Here is a 17,912-nt window from a genome sequence, read left to right as displayed (position 1 = left end):
TGTTCCATTATCCTTTCAATCACAGGCTCCTTATTTGGTACTTATGATGCACAATCGTACTACACAGTTAATAGTGACAGATGTCTAACTGAACATTTCCTTTTATGACTTTATCTAAGGCATCACAAAATTTGCTCGATAGCTGTAATCAGTACAATAGTTTATATCTCGAACACTGAAATGTAAACCCTCAAAACAGTGAAATTATATCTTATTATCCATGTCTACTACTTACTGCAAACTTGTCAAAAACTGACACCAATCCTGGCCCCATAACTCCAAATTGGCAAAGTTGTAAATTCAATTAAGCAGTAACTTCTAAGCATAAAGCTGTGTGTTGCGATTATTGTGATATGTGGTATCATATAGACTGCCAAAATATACTTTCTAAAATAAACGAATGCTTTAATGTCAGAAACATCAACTGGGAATGTATACAAATTGGAATGTCCAACATTTCCAATTCTATTTTCAGCAACAAACCAATTGCATACACAAACAAAATAAATAGCTTGGATACGTTAAGTGAAAAAAATGATACTAACAAAATGATACAAAATGTATCGAATATCATATTATTACCACCTAACTATAAATAGTACACAATACAAAAATCTATAAGTAAACAAATGTATCAAAATAAAAACCCAAGCTGGCAATGCGGTACTTGCCAAAGAGCAGTAACTTTAAACAAGTTCCCGGGACCTCGACTGGTCACCAAAAGCGTTTGGCTGTTGATTTGATAATGGACTATGAGTAGAATGAGGTGATGATGATGATAAAACACCTTTATTGAAAACATGTAATTGTGTAAAGATTCTTGCACAAGTCAATTAAAAGCACTGCTGGTTTTAAGTTGTAAATAGAAAAGTGACTATTTTATCCTATTGAAATTCCTAGTTTCTGCAAACCGGATATATTTGAGGCAAATCGAAATATCATTTTCAGCACTCAGTTTGCTTTATAATTTGAACATTCACATTTTGTTTCTTGAATGCCTTCAATTATTCATTTTCTCATTATTGTAGCTGTACACACAAGGTAGAGGTGGTATAGAGACATTGAAAGTCCAATTTCCATGTGAAGTGTATCTCTGTGTCATTCAACTTATCAGAATGTTTCGTAAATTATTCTTGAGAGAAACACACCAGCTGCATTAGGACCTCTTACATACTGACATTTTTTTTTTGGTCTTATAAAACATCTAAAATTTAAGGGTTTCATGAAGTTACTTAAATAAATCCAAATATTCTACAGGAAAAACATATTTTTGAAGAAATTCTTGTTTTCAGAAGTTTTATGAATACTTAAAGATGCTTTCAAAAATCAATTTGTATTAAAAGATATGTTTGACAAATTCAACTCATCATAGATACCAGAATTAAAATTATGTACGCCAGACGTGCGTTTCGTCTACAAAAGACTTATCAGTAACTCTTATATTGGGACATAAGTTATTGCCAGTATATTATTTCCAGGTTGATTGGCACAAAGTATAATAGCATATTATGTATTAAATACTACACACATACAACGCGTACAGGGACTGTCTCAAAACATAAATTATATAATTGTGTTAGGCCACGCCAATTTAATTTCTAGTTCTACGGATTTTTCCACTCCAGAAATTGGGGCGAGCGAGCGATTTGAAAATCTTAATAAAAAAAAAATTAATTTGCAATTTTTTTAGGCGAAGCTTGAAAAGTAAAGGCGAGCGATTATATTTTTTTTTGTAAACATAAAATCATAGGTTCTGACAATATTGATCAAAACAAGATGGTACGAAACTTGATTTACCACTTGTACTTTGACATTTCTTTAATTTATGAACTGCTGAACTGTTTTTTTTCCTGTTCACCAAGACATGTAATGCCCACTTTTAATTGAAGCATATTTATGACTTCGTGTATAACTGTTACTTTCTGGACATCACATCTTGAACTGAATAATTGTATAATTATTTCAACTGCCTTAAATGATCTCAATTGAATTGTCATAGATGTCTTTCCTCATTCACCGGACATGACTTATAACTAGCAACACGTCGGGTGTCTTGCAAGAACAGGAACTGCTCATCCTTCCGGAACACCTGAGTTCAGTGGTATTAGTTGATGAGTGTACTTTTTAGTTTTTTGTGTTATATGCTGGTTGTCTGTGTCTCCGTCCTTTTAGTGTTATCATTTTTGTTCTTTGTCTTTTTGGCACTTTGAATATAAATAATGTGGTATGAGTGCCAATAAGACAACTCTCCATCCAAGTCAAAATGTATTTAAAGTACAAATTATAGGTCAAAGTACGGCCTCAACACGGAGCCTTGGCTCACACCGAACAGCAAGCTATAAAGGACCCAAAAATGATTGTGTGAAACAATTCACACAGGAAAACCAACGGTCTAATCTATATACTAAACGAGAAACACCTATGAACCACACCAACAAACGACAACTACTCAACAACAAGCTCCTGACTTAAGACAGGTGCATAAAACTTCCGCCGGTAAACGATATTGCAGTTGAAGGCACTTATCCTCCTTCTGCGTCCTTTATTCTAACAACGAAAATCGGCATGATTTTGTGAAGGATCGTCCTTGACTTTGATAAGAAATCTGTGTTAATGCTCGAATCAGTTTAAAGGGTCGCGATTTGACGTTGACTAAAACGCTCTGACGATCGCTTTTTTTTTTAATGATTTACAAAAAAAACCGGCGCGGGTAATAGTCACTTTTACTTTTCCGGATGCGGGAAGCGGGAAATATTTAAAAAAAAAAATTTTCCGTTTATGAAAAAATATGTGCGGTATTAAATTGGCGTGGCCTTATCATTATACTTGATATTTAACAAACATTAACATCAGAACACATATGTATATATATCAAAAGTCAAATAAGTTAATGAATAGAAATATTTTTACTGCAACCTAGCCTTTTTTGCTTTTTTAATTTCTGATCTTTAATTGTTGGCATATACAATATGTCACGTGGTATCCTATCGACAGCGGGATCGTATCAAAACATAGATAACTACCTCTTTAAATGATCGAATATTTTCGAGACGTTTCGAGAATCTTGTTTCAGAAGTTATCTTAATGGCCCATAGAAGCTAATATTTAATAAGCAACAACATGTAGAACTATCACTGAGTAGAATCGGGCATTCCTCAACCACTAATATCGTGCCTTTAAAGAGAGTCAGAAGATACCGAAGGTGGAGAACGAACTGACAATGCCATTGCAAAAAAATGAAAACAACAGTCTACAAAACACAAATAGAAAACTAGAGACTGAGCACGAGCCCCAACAAAAACCGTGGGATAGTAAGACGAACCTTCTATGCATGTGACACCAGTCGTTTGGCTCATATAAGTAAAACAATGTACAAGACCGGTCATAATTCTAATTCGGTAGGTCACATTCGAGGAAAATAGGACGGGATTGTTATACGGCTAATTTTCATTAAAATTTTTAGTACGGAATAACTTATCTAGGAAACGAAGTCTGAGGACACATATAACAATTGGACTAAATTTACTACTACATAGTAACAGTAAAATAGTTAAACCTCTTAATAAAGTCATGTGTTGTAGCTTTCTAAACAATTGAGAAAGTGAATATTTAAATATTTCATGAGTCGAAAACACTTCATGAAACTATATTCTAAAATTTAGGGTCAAATCGTGTTTTTGTACAGTTGTATAGATTAACATTGAATCATTGAATTCAAAGTGAGTATTTTAAATCGAAGTTGATGATATCTTTCTATTCTGTGCTATCAAAAGAGTGGGAACATTGATAAAGACGAACAAGAGCGAACAACGCTCGAACTTTGACATGTTTAGCTAGACATTTGAGTCACTGATAGACTATGAATAAATAAAGGCAATAGTAGTTTACTGCTGTTCAATAGTCATAAATCGTTTTAACTGAAACAAATCCGGATCACAAACATAACCCTTCCCTAAAAAGAAGATAATAATAAATTAAAAACCAATTGTTCAAAGAACAATTGAAGGTCTTTCCACTTCAACTTCAATTATAAAGAACGAAATTTAAAAACGGTGTTAGAAGATGTCATTTTTGGTTCATATAATTCGTTACTTCAAACTGATTCTAAAAATATAAGATTTTTAAGTACTTTTTCATTGAATGAGTAAGAAATAGGCTACTTCCGGTTAAAATAATGTCACATCCGGCCAATGAATTCAGTGAATTCAGGTCAGTGAATTAAAATCGAAAGATTCCAGGTCATCCACTTGTATGGTTGAGGAGGAATACTGATTTCAAATACATAAGGGGAGAAAACTCCTATAAAGGGTGACCGAAGCACTTCGACTTAAATGGGTTGAAGTTGCTATGTCGTGAACAATTATTTGGCAAAAGCATTTTATCATTAGCTGTTATGGTTTCTTTGGAATAAAGTGAACAAGCAAAGTTCAAAATTAAGAACAAGACCTTGACCTATGACCTTGACCTCAGTTTTCTCAAAATGAACCAAGAACTTCATATCAAAAGACTTTAGGTCTCTATGACTTATGGTGCATGAATTTATTCAACATATCACCTATGTTAAATTTGAAAAGGGAAATAACTCCCATAAGATCTAATGGGATCCCTTTGGTTAAACTTAACCAAAACATCCTTAAGAGTAGACTAATAATTTGGTAAATATTTTTGTCGATATCATTTACGGTCACATTGAAATAAAGATAACAAGAAAAAGAGGTCACGGGGAGATAAGTCCTATAAATAAAAGTGTTCGGTCACTCAGGGTGAATGGTGAAATCATAATCACTGTACAATATCATGGGCCAAACATCCTTTCAATTTGACAAGTAACAAAAAACATCTCAGACGGCAGAAGAAAAAAAAATTAAAAATCAATTGTTCAGATAACAATTTAAGGTCTTTCCATCTCGACTTCGATAAGAAAAAATGAAATATAAAAAAAAGTGGTTTGAAGATGTCACTTCTGGTTCATATAATTTGTTAAGAAATAAGATTAAAAGGTACTTTTTCATCGAATTAGTATGAAAAAGGCTACTTCCGGTTTAAAAAATGCCACTTCCAGTTAACCTTTCAAAAGGTCAAATGTCTACCAACCAAATGCAAAAGACCTAATGGTTTTATAATGAACCAGTATAAATTTTTAGCAAGGCCAAAATCTAGAACGTCAAATTGACCTTTGACCTTGACCTCAATTTCAAGGTCATATATCAATGATCTCAAATCGAAAGATACCAGGTCATTCACTTGTATGATTGAGGAGTGATACTGATTTCAAATACATAAGGAGAGAAAACTACTATAAAGGGTGACCTAAACACTTCGACTTTAATGAGTTGAAGTTGCGCCATGACGTAAACAATTATTTAGCAAATGCATCGTATCATTAACTGTTACGGTTTCTTTAGAATAAAGATAACAAGCAAAGTTTGAAATTTAAAAAATGACTTTGACCTTTGACCTTGACCTCAATTTCCTCCGAATGGACCAAGGACTTCATATCAAAAGACTTTAGGCCTCTATGACTTATGGTGTATGAATTTATTCAACATATCACCAATGTTAATTTGAAAAGGGAAATAACTCCCATAAGATGTCATTGGATCACTTCGGTTAGACTTAACCAAAACATTCTTAAGAGTACACGAGCAATTTGGAGAAAAAAGTTTGTTAATATCTTTTACGGTTTCAGAGAAATAAAGATAACAAGAAAAAGGGGACGCAGGGAGATAAATCCAATGAGAATAAGTGTTCGGTTATACAGGGTGAATGGGGAAATCCCCTTTTACTATACGACATCATTGGCAAAAAATCCTTTCCATATGTCGTGAAACAAAAAAAACATCTCAGACGGCAGAAGTAAAACAAAATAATCAGAACAAAAGCAAAAGGTCTTAAAGTGGAAAGACCTAAAAAAAATAATCAGAATAAAAGCAAAAGGTCTTTCCACCGGAAAGTGGAAAGACCTAATTACCGAAATTAACAAAATAGTTTCACTAATTCGGAAATGAATATTGGACCACGTCTTGTTTTGTGCTTTATATCGATATGATGAATTAATCCGGTTTGAACTGATTTTTATAGTTTGTTCTAATGTTGTGCAGTTACACCACTGTCCCAGTTTAGGAAGAGGGTTGTGCACCCGCAAACACGTTTAACCCCGCCACTTTCTATGTGTGCCTGTCCAAAGTCAGGAGCCTGTAAATAAGTTGTTTGTCACATCTTTTTTCGTCTTTTAAGTGCAGTTTGTTCTTGTATTCTGTTGCACCACTCTACCAGATTAAGAGGGGATTGGGTGTCCGTTAACATGTTTAACCCCGCCACTTTCTGTATGCGCCTGTCCGAGTCAGTAGCTTTAATTCAGTGTGTGTCGTCTGTTGATGTATATCTTATTTGTTTTTCGTTTACTGTTGTACATAAATCAGGCCTTAGTTTAATCGTTTTAACTTTTTTTACACTTTTCGTTTCTGAGCTTTTTGAAATTTACTTTGCGGTATGCGTTTTTCTTTCATTATAGAAGGCCTTAGGTGACCCACAGTTGCTAACTTTTACGTCACTTGGTCTGTGGTGGAAATTTGTCTAACTTTTACTGCTATTCCATTTTTGGATCTTCAAAACTTCTTTTTCAGAAATATAGACCATAAATGACTTTCGACTAATAAAGGGTTCACTCTGGTCTATACACACATTATTAAAAATAAAGGTGCTAATAACCGAACCGGTTTGAGTTTATTCTTCTTTCATTTAAAAGAGAAAAAGAAATGAGATTTGTTCAATGTATAAAATGTTTAATTGATTTATCTACTTGTCCACTTTAGAAAGATATTTTTTAAGTATCGTTATCCTACGTAATAGTTTAGTGGTGTAAAACGTTTAAAATTACATTTATTTGTATAATTGATTAATAGTAAATCTATCAACATTTTTCAACTTATACTAGAAATCAAGGCTATCGGATATAAATCTACAAGGTACTCGGAGTACAGAATGTGTGCTCTCAGCATCAAATCCAGTATTTTGATTGGTTGATTTCTGAGTCTGAGTACGATAATCGTTCTCGAAATGTTTATGACCGCAAGGCCAGATGATTGATGGAAATAATTGGCTTAACATCGATATGATAAATAACTGTGTGTTTCACAAAACAATCGCCGTATTTAGAACCCTAATATAATGAATTTATGTTCAAACAATTGAAACTGAATTTCTTTATCAATATTTCAATTTTCAATTTTCTTTTAGAAAAAGTTAAAATGCCCGACCAATATTAATTCAACATATTTGATATTACACGTTTCACAAGCTGCATCCAATTAAATTCATTTTCAATTATTCACGTTAAATACTTGTGGTAATGAGATAAATAAGAATAATTTCCTTTTCGGAGTATAAACTATTAACAATTAAGCCACCGAGGTGGTGATTGATGGGGTGTTGTTGTTTAAACAGGTTGTTAACTTTAAAAAAAAACTATTGTTATGACTTATCATTGATTATTGAACATTATTTTGTAGATTATGTTTAATGGCGACATGTTCACAGAGTTGTGGAGTTTGTGACCTCCGTCACATCAACAAACCATCCATAGTCTTGTGTACTGAATGTGACGAGGTACTATGTACAGAATGTCAGGAACACCATAGTCTGTCTAAGTCATCGAGAAGGCATAAGGTGATACCTATTATTGAATACCAGAAATTACCAACTGATGTACTGAAAATTACTCAGTACTGTAGCAAACACGATGAAAAGTTTTTAATTTATTGCAAGAAGCATGAATGTCCCTGCTGCAGCAAGTGCATAGTGGAAAGCCATACAGAAAGCCGGGATATCGTAATTTTAGATGACGTTATTCATAATGCAAAAACCACCAATGCCCTGTGCGAGATAGAGGAAACATTAGTTGAAGTAGCAGAAAATCTACAGAAAATTCGCCAGCATAAGCAGGACAATCTGTCGACTTTGAAAGAAAATAGAATGGAAATAGAAAAAGAAATAAAGAAGACCAGAATAAAGATCAACAACCATCTCGACAAACTACCAGAAAATTTAATGATACATCTCTATGAGGTCGAAGAAAAAGAAAACTCGAAAATTTTTCAGTTAGTGTCATCCTTAGAGATCAAAGAAAAAGAAATAGCAGAATGCCAGAGAAACATTTCGAACATCAAGTAACATGCGACGGACCTTCAGATGTTCCTTTCACTGAAGCAGATAGAAAAAGACGTTAATATCAAAGATAGATTGATGCATTCTCTTGAAGAAAGCGAGGGACAACTTTTTCTTTCATATAAGATCAACACCTCTATCCAGAATATTATGTCCGATATAAAAAGTTTTGGAGAAGTGCATATTGAATCTAAACCTTACGATATTGTTCTAATCAAGAAAAAGTCTCAACAAGCCAAAATGATGATACAATCAAGATCCATTGAAAATATAAAGCTAACTCTACACAATACCATATGCATTGACACTCAAGGAAAAATTATTCACGGCTGTTGCATGCTGCCGGATGGAAGAATGGCGTTTACTTTCTACCATGAACGAACAGTAAAATTATTCAGTGTTGAAGGATTAAACGTTTTTGAGGTGAAGTTGCCAACTATAGCGTTTGATATAGTATACATCAGTGAGGACAATACATTGGCTGTTACATCTGGTCCATCAGATGAACAGTGTATTACCATTATAGATTTGGAGAGGAAACAAATCAAGAAAAAAATTTCACTTGACTCGGCCAATTATGACATAGCACTGAAAGATAATCGATTGATTTATTCCGGTGGAGAAAAAGGTATACGGATGATCAATCTTCACGATGAGTCTACAAGTGACATAGTTCGAGACCAAATGCCATCTAACTGTTACACTGCAACATTTAGGGACAAAATATATCATACAAACAGAGAAACAGACATAGTTACGTGTTATAATCTACAAGGTAAACTGCAATGGACATTCCAAAATAAAAGCGTTCTGAAGTATCTTCAGGGTATTGATGTAGATAATGATGGTAATGTGTACGTGGTGGGGAGCGATTCACACAACGTTGTAGTTATCTCTCCTGATGGAAAACGCCACAGAGAAGTGTTGACAACAAGTGATGGTCTTAGTAATCCCATGTCAATTCATTATAGTGGTTTTAAGAATCAGTTGCTAGTCGCGAACATGAATTACAAGGCTTATTTGTTTAGTTTTATTTGAAAAGTTCACAGTTGAAACTTCTCTCGCTTTAGATCATTCTATGATATATTTAATATATAATAACTGGGTTACTGAAACCTAGTTTGTTTATGTTATCTGTTATATATCATAAAGTGTATGTTTGAAACAAAAAAGTGTTCTTTCAATGGAATAAATTAGGAAAGCAATAGCCCAAAACACAGCCTCTTATCTGTACAGATTACAATTAATATTTTAAAGTAAAATATAGATAATAATAATATGATTGTTTTGATTTATTTATATCAGAAATTTAAGTAAAGTTTACAAAAGTAAATATGACATTGTCGGCTTCAGCGGAATTCAATATTGATACTATGAAATAGTTCTAGATTGCAAAGATCATTCTATGACCACAAACTTCTTTGAAATATAATTATATGTGCAAACTCACAAAGGTTTACTTGTTTGTACTTTTATTGTTATTTTAAATAGTTTCATGGAAAAGGAACACCAGTATTCATATGAGAAATAAATTTCATTGATTTTCATTCGAGATTGCTCCATTGAAAACCTGACGTGTAGCAACAAACGTTTGGCTTACGTATTTATATCACATTAAAACAAGTAGATTATTCATATATAAAAGTAAGGACCTCGCCGTTAATTTTATGATAGTTAAGAAAACGTCAATACACGCATCAAAATACACACACAAAGAAGTCAGTTATCAATGATTTTAAAACTTGACGATGTTTTTGAAAGGAGTACACGCCTTACATTTAATATCGGAGCAACCTAACGAAAAAAATATCCATTATATAGACATTCACAGGTATAAATACGGTCTTCAACAATGTTACAGATGTTTATAATTTACATCAAGCACTTAATTATCCCGATTGAATCGAAAACGAAACTTGTGAATAAATTCGACAGAGACTATCAAGGAGTAATACCAGCATTGATTTTCCCCACATAGTCTTTGTTAAATTGGCATTTTTTAAGAAATTGTGCAGAATTTATCTTTGTTTCAAATAAAGAAATACTTGGCATGCGTAAAGTGTTATCCTGCCCAGTACTGCAGTGAAAATTTCACATAACATTTCATTGCATAAAAGATAATAACCATCACCGGAAGTAAACTAAACCCCCTTTTTTTCCTGTTAGTAACCATGTCACCAGAAGTTTCCAAAATATTTAAAAGAAACAGCAAATAAAAAAAAGAATGGTGCTTTGAGACACCCAAGATATATGCTTATGACTCATAATTTTTTTCTGCAATGAAATGCAGGTTTATTTCCTGTCAAATTCAAGGGAATATTTTTTCCGACCATTTTTCGTATGAAACCGGATGTGACGTACTATGATTTGGTGGTATAACATCTCAATGACCTATCATCCACACCTTTGTCTCCTATTAATAAAAAAAAACTTCGATATGACATTAGACAACCACTGACGAGATTTTTGGTTTGGGACAGCAACATTTTATATTTGCAATTGAACAGTATTGATTAGTGCTTTTCACGTATTATTAGTTGGCCAAGGTGGTTGTTATATGATTTATTATAGTTAAGTGACAGTCTTTGTAGGAATCGGGCAATTTAGAAGAATTTCAAAACATGACCCAAAAAATTAACCACCGACATATCCATCCTATTTTGAAATCTACCTTGTCTTGAGTTAGAAATGGTAGGTCTTTCGTTTCTGCTTGTCTGGTTGGTAATTCGAGAAATATCTAGATAACTTTTGGTTAGAATGATAGCAAATTACGGAGTTAGCTCCCCTTAATTGGTAATTTCTAGTGCATTTCAACCAAATTATATCTTGAAATACCAGACCAGGCAAAGGAAACGAATGTTATATTCGAGCACCATTATACATTTTGAACTGAAATTAATATAACTTGAATGGGTTTTTGTTGGTCATGTTTTCACTACTGCCTGATTAGGCAGATTGGCACTTAATTATAATATATTTTGATGAGTATGCCTTAATCAAGTCAAATTTGGTATAGTACATGTAACCCATAACAACAATTAGCGCCTATTAATATACGGAGGACGCCTGCATTTCAAAAGGATTTACTTACCAGTACCATATATAACTGTTGGATTTTTCTGAAGATTAGATATGTTTTTCTATAAATAATAGATCATACTTTTAAGACTGTTAATTTTGTTATTCTTAATTTTTATATTTTCTATCATATTTGTTTTTTTCTTTTAAAATAAGTTATGGTACAGCATGCGGTCATTAACAAATGATATTTCAAAATGCTACAGCATAGAAAGAAAAGTAGAATATCATGGCCGTGATTTAAAGATTCTATTCAAATAAAGTCATTTGCATGATCAAAGAAGAATGCACACGTATTTTATATTACTACACAAATTTTTGTTACATATTTAAATCATTGATGAAAAATGAACCTTTGGTTATCATATCTATACTACTAAAGGAAGAGACCGATTTCATTCACTTATAAATGTAGTGTTTTGTAATTCCTAAATTTGTCTTTGAAACAATCTTTTTTCCACTGAGAACGCCAATTTTTGAGAAAATATCCAAATTCGGAGACCGTTACCGATTCGTGTCTTAATATACGTATTCGCGCATGCTCAGTCGACGTACTGCCCGCGAAATCTATAATACTTTAATAACGAGGTCATTATACAGGGATTAATGCTAATAAATTCAATCTTTGTCACATGAATTTTCCGGTTGTAGTAAGAAAACCAGATTTTGATAGCAGAGAAAACTATGCACCTTATAACCAGCCCAACTTTATCAGATGACAATACGAATACTAAAATTCCAGGCTTAATATTAAGGCGTAGGTACTTTAATTTAGTCACGGATCCGCGATGTCGCGGGTGTTTTCTAGTTATCATAATTTTATAATTATATACGTTGTTATTGGTAGTGACACAAAGATTACAGGCGCGGATCCAGCCATTTTGAAAAGGGATGGGGGTTCCAACGGCTACAACCTCCAGAACACCCCCTGGATCCGCCAATGGATTATAGATTTAGTATAAAATTAATATTTTATTCTTAAGTTTTACTACTGCTTGGGCATATACAAAAAAAAAAGAATGTCTCCTTCTGGTTTTACGGGAAATGGCTTGGCGAAAACCTTCAGTGTCACTTGATCGACAAGATAACAATGATAAGACGATATAAATTATATTTCTTTTGATACACAGTTGATTAGATATATAAGCTATACATTTTTTCGTTTATCAAATGAATAAGGGATATGTTTTCATTGTTTAATATAGTGGTTGAGATTACAGAATTTCAACTTCATACGAATTAAACGTAACAATTACTAATGGGATTTTTTTTTTATATAAAATATATATAAATAGGGTCAATTACTTAAAATGGCATGTAAAACAAAGACCCCACGGATATCATTCAAGATACCATAAAATATCATTTGTTAGATGCTGTTCAATTCTAATAAAGAGGTTGTCCAAAGTATTTTCATCAACAGTTGTATACAATACACTACCTTGAATTCATCAATAAAAAACAACAGCTGCAAAAAGCAGACACAATTTTTGAAAAACTATAAGCGGTTTAAAAAATGCTACAAATATAAGACCTAAAGCATGTGTAAACTGTCGATCATTAAATTGTGCGCATGTGAAGAATTATAGGCGCATTATATATTTCATTGTTGGCGCAAATGATACTAAGTATTTTGAAAAACAGTGGCGCTAACAGAGAATTGACGCAAATGAGTCGTGGTTTTTGTCACAAACGGATTTCTCCCAGTAATACAACAGGAAATGAAAATAGCTGACAAAACAAAACAAACAAAAAACACCTCCCAAGATAAGGTAACCGACTAAGTTTTGGAAATAAGAGTCGTCAACACTAATAGCACGAGACACCTAAAATGTAAAGGACATCGTATATAGTGAACCTATGACAAATCGGTAGGTAACTAAATCTACGTTATGTTTTGTCAAAATACATCAACATTAATTTACATTTTGTCAAAAAACATCAGCAATTCATTTTGTCAAAATACATCAACATTACAGTCTTTAGCAATCTTAAAGCATTTAGAACTTAGTAGCATGATAAAAAATGCATTTATATTTGTAAGGAAATGAAATAACCATATATACAATGAATGCATCCGAAGCACTTTTCTGGATTATCCTTCATCATGACCGGACAACCCTTAATAATTGAAAGCCAGTGATGTAAAAATACTCAGAAACGCGGGGATTAATATGACCAAAAGCGACATACAAGAAAAGCTAAATATAATTATAATAGACCAATACTGTAAAAAATGCAGTTGAAAACGTTTCTCATCAGATCAGTACTCAACTTAACAAGACCAATACCGAGTCTGTGCTCAATACGTTACATGCAATTGATTGGAGCAACAATTATACTGAAGCATTACTGTTCATTCCTTGAAATCATTGAAGCTAAGAAAATTTTGAAGAACATTTTCCTTTTACAGTGAGTCTTGTAAAATTTCACACTTTTGGAAAACAGAAAGTGGATGCACGGCAGATGTTAACATTTCTAACACTCTTCAACTCAACCTTATCAAGCTGCATACCAAATATAAAATCATTCCCTTCCATACTAGCCAAGAGATGTTGGACGAAAATTTTTGCTTTACAATGAATGTTTTAAAATTTCAAACTATCGGCTATTCTTATTCTTTAAATTTATAAATAAAAAAGATATGAAACAACAAGTCCAAAAATCGAATGACACCTGGAGGTCAAAATATATTTTATTATATTCAATGACGGCCCGAAGTAAAAAAATATGAACACGTCACAGAAAGTATCAACAAAATAAAATATATCTTTTTTTTTACTTTTAACAGTTAAAGCTGAGATAATAAGACTAGTGGACAATACTGTTAGTTATTCTGTATATGATTCTGTAATTATTTATATCATGGAAGTATTATATTGTCTAAATATTGTCTACATATATACATGCATTTTTTTATCAGTAATCATAAACTATACTAAGTCTTGTTATTTTTTAATATGATATTACTATTTATTGTATTAAAGTTTGTTTCACCTGTAATCTAGACGAAAAGGTTCTGTAATATCTGTAATATTACAATTTGAAAGCTTATGAGATTAATTTATTTGTTTTCAGTGATTACAGTTACAATATCTATAAACAAATTGTTATATATGATGCACTCATATAAAAATGTTAAAAAAAGATTCGTGGCATGACAGTATGGTGAACTTAGATAATGTAAAACGAACATGTACCTGGCAACACAAATAATTCTTAACGAAAAATTCATGGACTTGGAATACAAAATTAAATGAAGGACTACTGTAAACTTTCAATCATATCCAGGATTTTCGTACAAAAGTAGAACATTCAGGTTGTTACTAACGAGAAAGCTAATGAACCAATGATTCGTAATGGTCAAATGAAAGTCATCTCTTCAAAAGTTTTAGGGACGCAATCGTAATTTCGTATATCGTTAAAAAATACCTGTATCACAGATAACAACATATGTTTTACTTTTCGTTGCCATAAAATCTTCCTCGATTGCGACATTATCAAGGGTGTCTTGTTCCCCGATTTTGTTTTCCTAAAATGAAACATGCACACGACGGATGTAATTAGTGGATAAGGAGCTGCTTTTCCTTCTTGAGACCCCGAATTAACCCAAGGTTTTTGTTACCATGATTCGTTTTGCTCGTGTTTTAGTTTTAAGTAGAGTATCGATTGACCTTTGTATATTTTTTTCTTTCTTTTAATTACGTGTCTGTCTGTTTTCTTAGACTTATTGGGGTTTGAATGCCCTCTTTGGTATATCAGTTCCCCTTTTTAATGGCGATATCAACTTTTTCATTGGTGTTAAAGATTATATTGAAGATATTGGAAATGAGAATAACAACTTATAAATAAGTTGCGTCCGAAGCGCTTTTACGGATTTACCTTTACCAGAAACACTAAAACCCAAAAATTTGGAAGTCAAGGACGTAATTTTGGGTAATACGATATCTGTTGTAGTAGTTACAGTTCATGTTTAGTAATCTAACTTAAAAAACTAATCAAAGTTAATTCAAAAATGCACGTTAAAGCCATTATTTATGCTCATTTTTGAGATAAAAGCACTGTTCATATGCTTCATCTTTTTAAAGTTAGTGTAGGGTTTTATTCATGAATTAATATTCTAAAACCCTTTCCTTCCACTATACCGTCAAATGTTTGGTATTCTGATAGAGACTAACTGTGCCTTTATATACGGGATTTGTTCCATTTCTACTTTTAAGTGGTATGCATCTTCAAATATTAAGAACGACATACATGTATTCCCTTTTATAATCTATACTTTTTCTAAAATAATTCAATATGCGTTTAATTTATCCATCTGAAGATGCTCTAACAGAGCGGCACATCATTTTAGAATAAAAAAAAACATTACCACATAAAAAGTCAATTACCCCAGATTCCGACCCTAAGAAAGACCTTGATTCTTGAGACTGATGATTGATTGTTGGTTGCTTAATGTCCAATGGCAAATATTTCATGCATGTTCTGGACGAGAACAAATAGATAAAGACTGCAATAGGTAGGTCCTACAATAGAGGACGTCCAGGATTAAAAACAGAAAAATTTGGATTGCCACTAGAAGATGAGGGATCATTGGACAGGGACAGACATTTTGCCTTTCAACAGGCCACCTACAGACCCCTCAAAAGTTGATAAAAGATTTTAACGTGCAGAGAGAGTGGCACTCTCTCTCTCTACACTTTACTTCGGATTTAACGTCCCCAATATGACGAGACGTTCTTGGCTATTGAGATGAAAGTGGGAAATCTTGAGCGAGCTCATAATTGTAAAAATTAAAATCATGTATAAACCTTTATATAATTCTAGATCTGCAGCATTTTTTTGTTCTACCTCAGCGGGATTTTAAACCATACATAAGTGAAATCATTGCAAAACCGCATTGCATTATGTCCAGCGCCCTAGACCACACGACCGACTATGCTATATGCTATATGTCCCTTTGGTATCTTTCGCCCCTCTTCTATAGAATGAAAATAACACTTTATAAAGTTAGTACGTCCGAAGCACTTTACTGGATTTACCAATAAAAATATTGCGTTTGATAGTCGATTGATGCCATTTCATTTCGGTTTTTCTAGGTTTATAGGAAGAAGTTCCATAAATTGTCTTTCAGATACAAATTTATTCAGTTTGCATTTGTTAGCGATGTACTTCGATGCTAATTTTTACCAAAACTTTAAAAAAAAAAAAAAAAAAAAAAAAAAAAAAGCAATATTGTCTCTACCAACAATATGCAGCACTGAAAATAGTTTAGTTTTAGAATAATCTTTTGTCTATAATAATTATTTATGACACCGCATTTAGCTTTATTAAATTTTGTACACAAACTTTTTCAAGACATTTTACAAAATCATGTCCACTTGCACTTTTCATGTAATTGTTTTTTTCCCTTAAATTTTGTACAGTTTCCGAAATCCGATTGTAGATTGTCGTGATTTAGAGCTTGCTTTCAGTTTCTGCTAACTTTCTACATTTAGGGGTAAACAAACAGACCGTTAAACACCAATGAACGTACAAAAACATTCACCTAAATGTTATCATTTTGATCAATTTGCTGTGTTTCAAACATGTACGCGTAATGCAAGCTATTTCTGTTTTTTTTTAACTTAAATAAAATGACACAGATTAATAAATAACATTTTTGAATTATAAGATATCAATAAAAACAAGGATAGTTAATGAGTTTAGGACAGAGGAAATCTTTCATGATATCGAGTATAGTTAAGCCCCAGTAGCAGAAAGAAGGCTATTGCAAGGCGACATATGGTAACGAATATTAACATATTAAAACGTTAGCATTTAGTCTTGTTTGTTGCAAACAAGATTTGAGACTATCGAAGATATTAAACCGTTCTTTCACTGAACTAAAAGATATCTATAAAAAAGTGACATTTATCTTTAGTTTATAAATTTCAAAAGCATATCCTAATATGGTCTCCCTCCTAGTCATGTATTTAGATCAATGAATTAAGACTTACGCGATTGAAACTAAATTCTTAACATTTCTTCATATTAAGGAAACTTGAGGAATAAAACAAAAAGTTAAATCACAAAAATACTGAACTCCGAGGAAAACCCAAGTGGAAAGTCCCTAATCAAATGGCAAAATCAAAAGCACAAACACATCAAACGAATGGACAACAACTGCTATATTCCTGACTTGGTACAGGCATTTTCTTATGTAGAATTCATCATAAAAAATAATTGAAAATAACTTCTGCTTCATTTGGTTTCTGGTGGAGAGAATCATACCACATTTTATTTTCATATTATATATATACATTGTAAATATGTAATGGCTATCATTTTTTTTCATTTATTCATTCATTCATTCATTCGTTCGTTCGTTCGTTCGTTCGTTAATTCTTCATTCATTTTTTGTTTCTTACAAAGCACGTGCGCATAGAATAGGTTAAAAACATTAGTTTCATTTTATCTGTTTTCTGTCGAATAGAATATGATTGATGTCAACTCATTCTGATATTTTTTTCAATTACAATGTTTAACAGCTCGTCCGAATGTCTAACGCAATTGATATGTAAACAAATAAGCAAACCAAATTGTGATAAATTAATGTGTAATTGTTCTCCTGAGATTCTTGTCCAATAATTTTTAAATGGTCACAACTTTTAAAAGACTTCATGAGA

The sequence above is a fragment of the Mytilus californianus genome, unplaced genomic scaffold, assembly GCF_021869535.1.
Source record: "Mytilus californianus isolate M0D057914Y unplaced genomic scaffold, xbMytCali1.0.p SCAF_1, whole genome shotgun sequence".
Classification (NCBI taxonomy): Eukaryota; Metazoa; Mollusca; class Bivalvia; order Mytilida; family Mytilidae; genus Mytilus; species Mytilus californianus.
Note: the sequence above shows the minus strand (reverse complement) of the source record.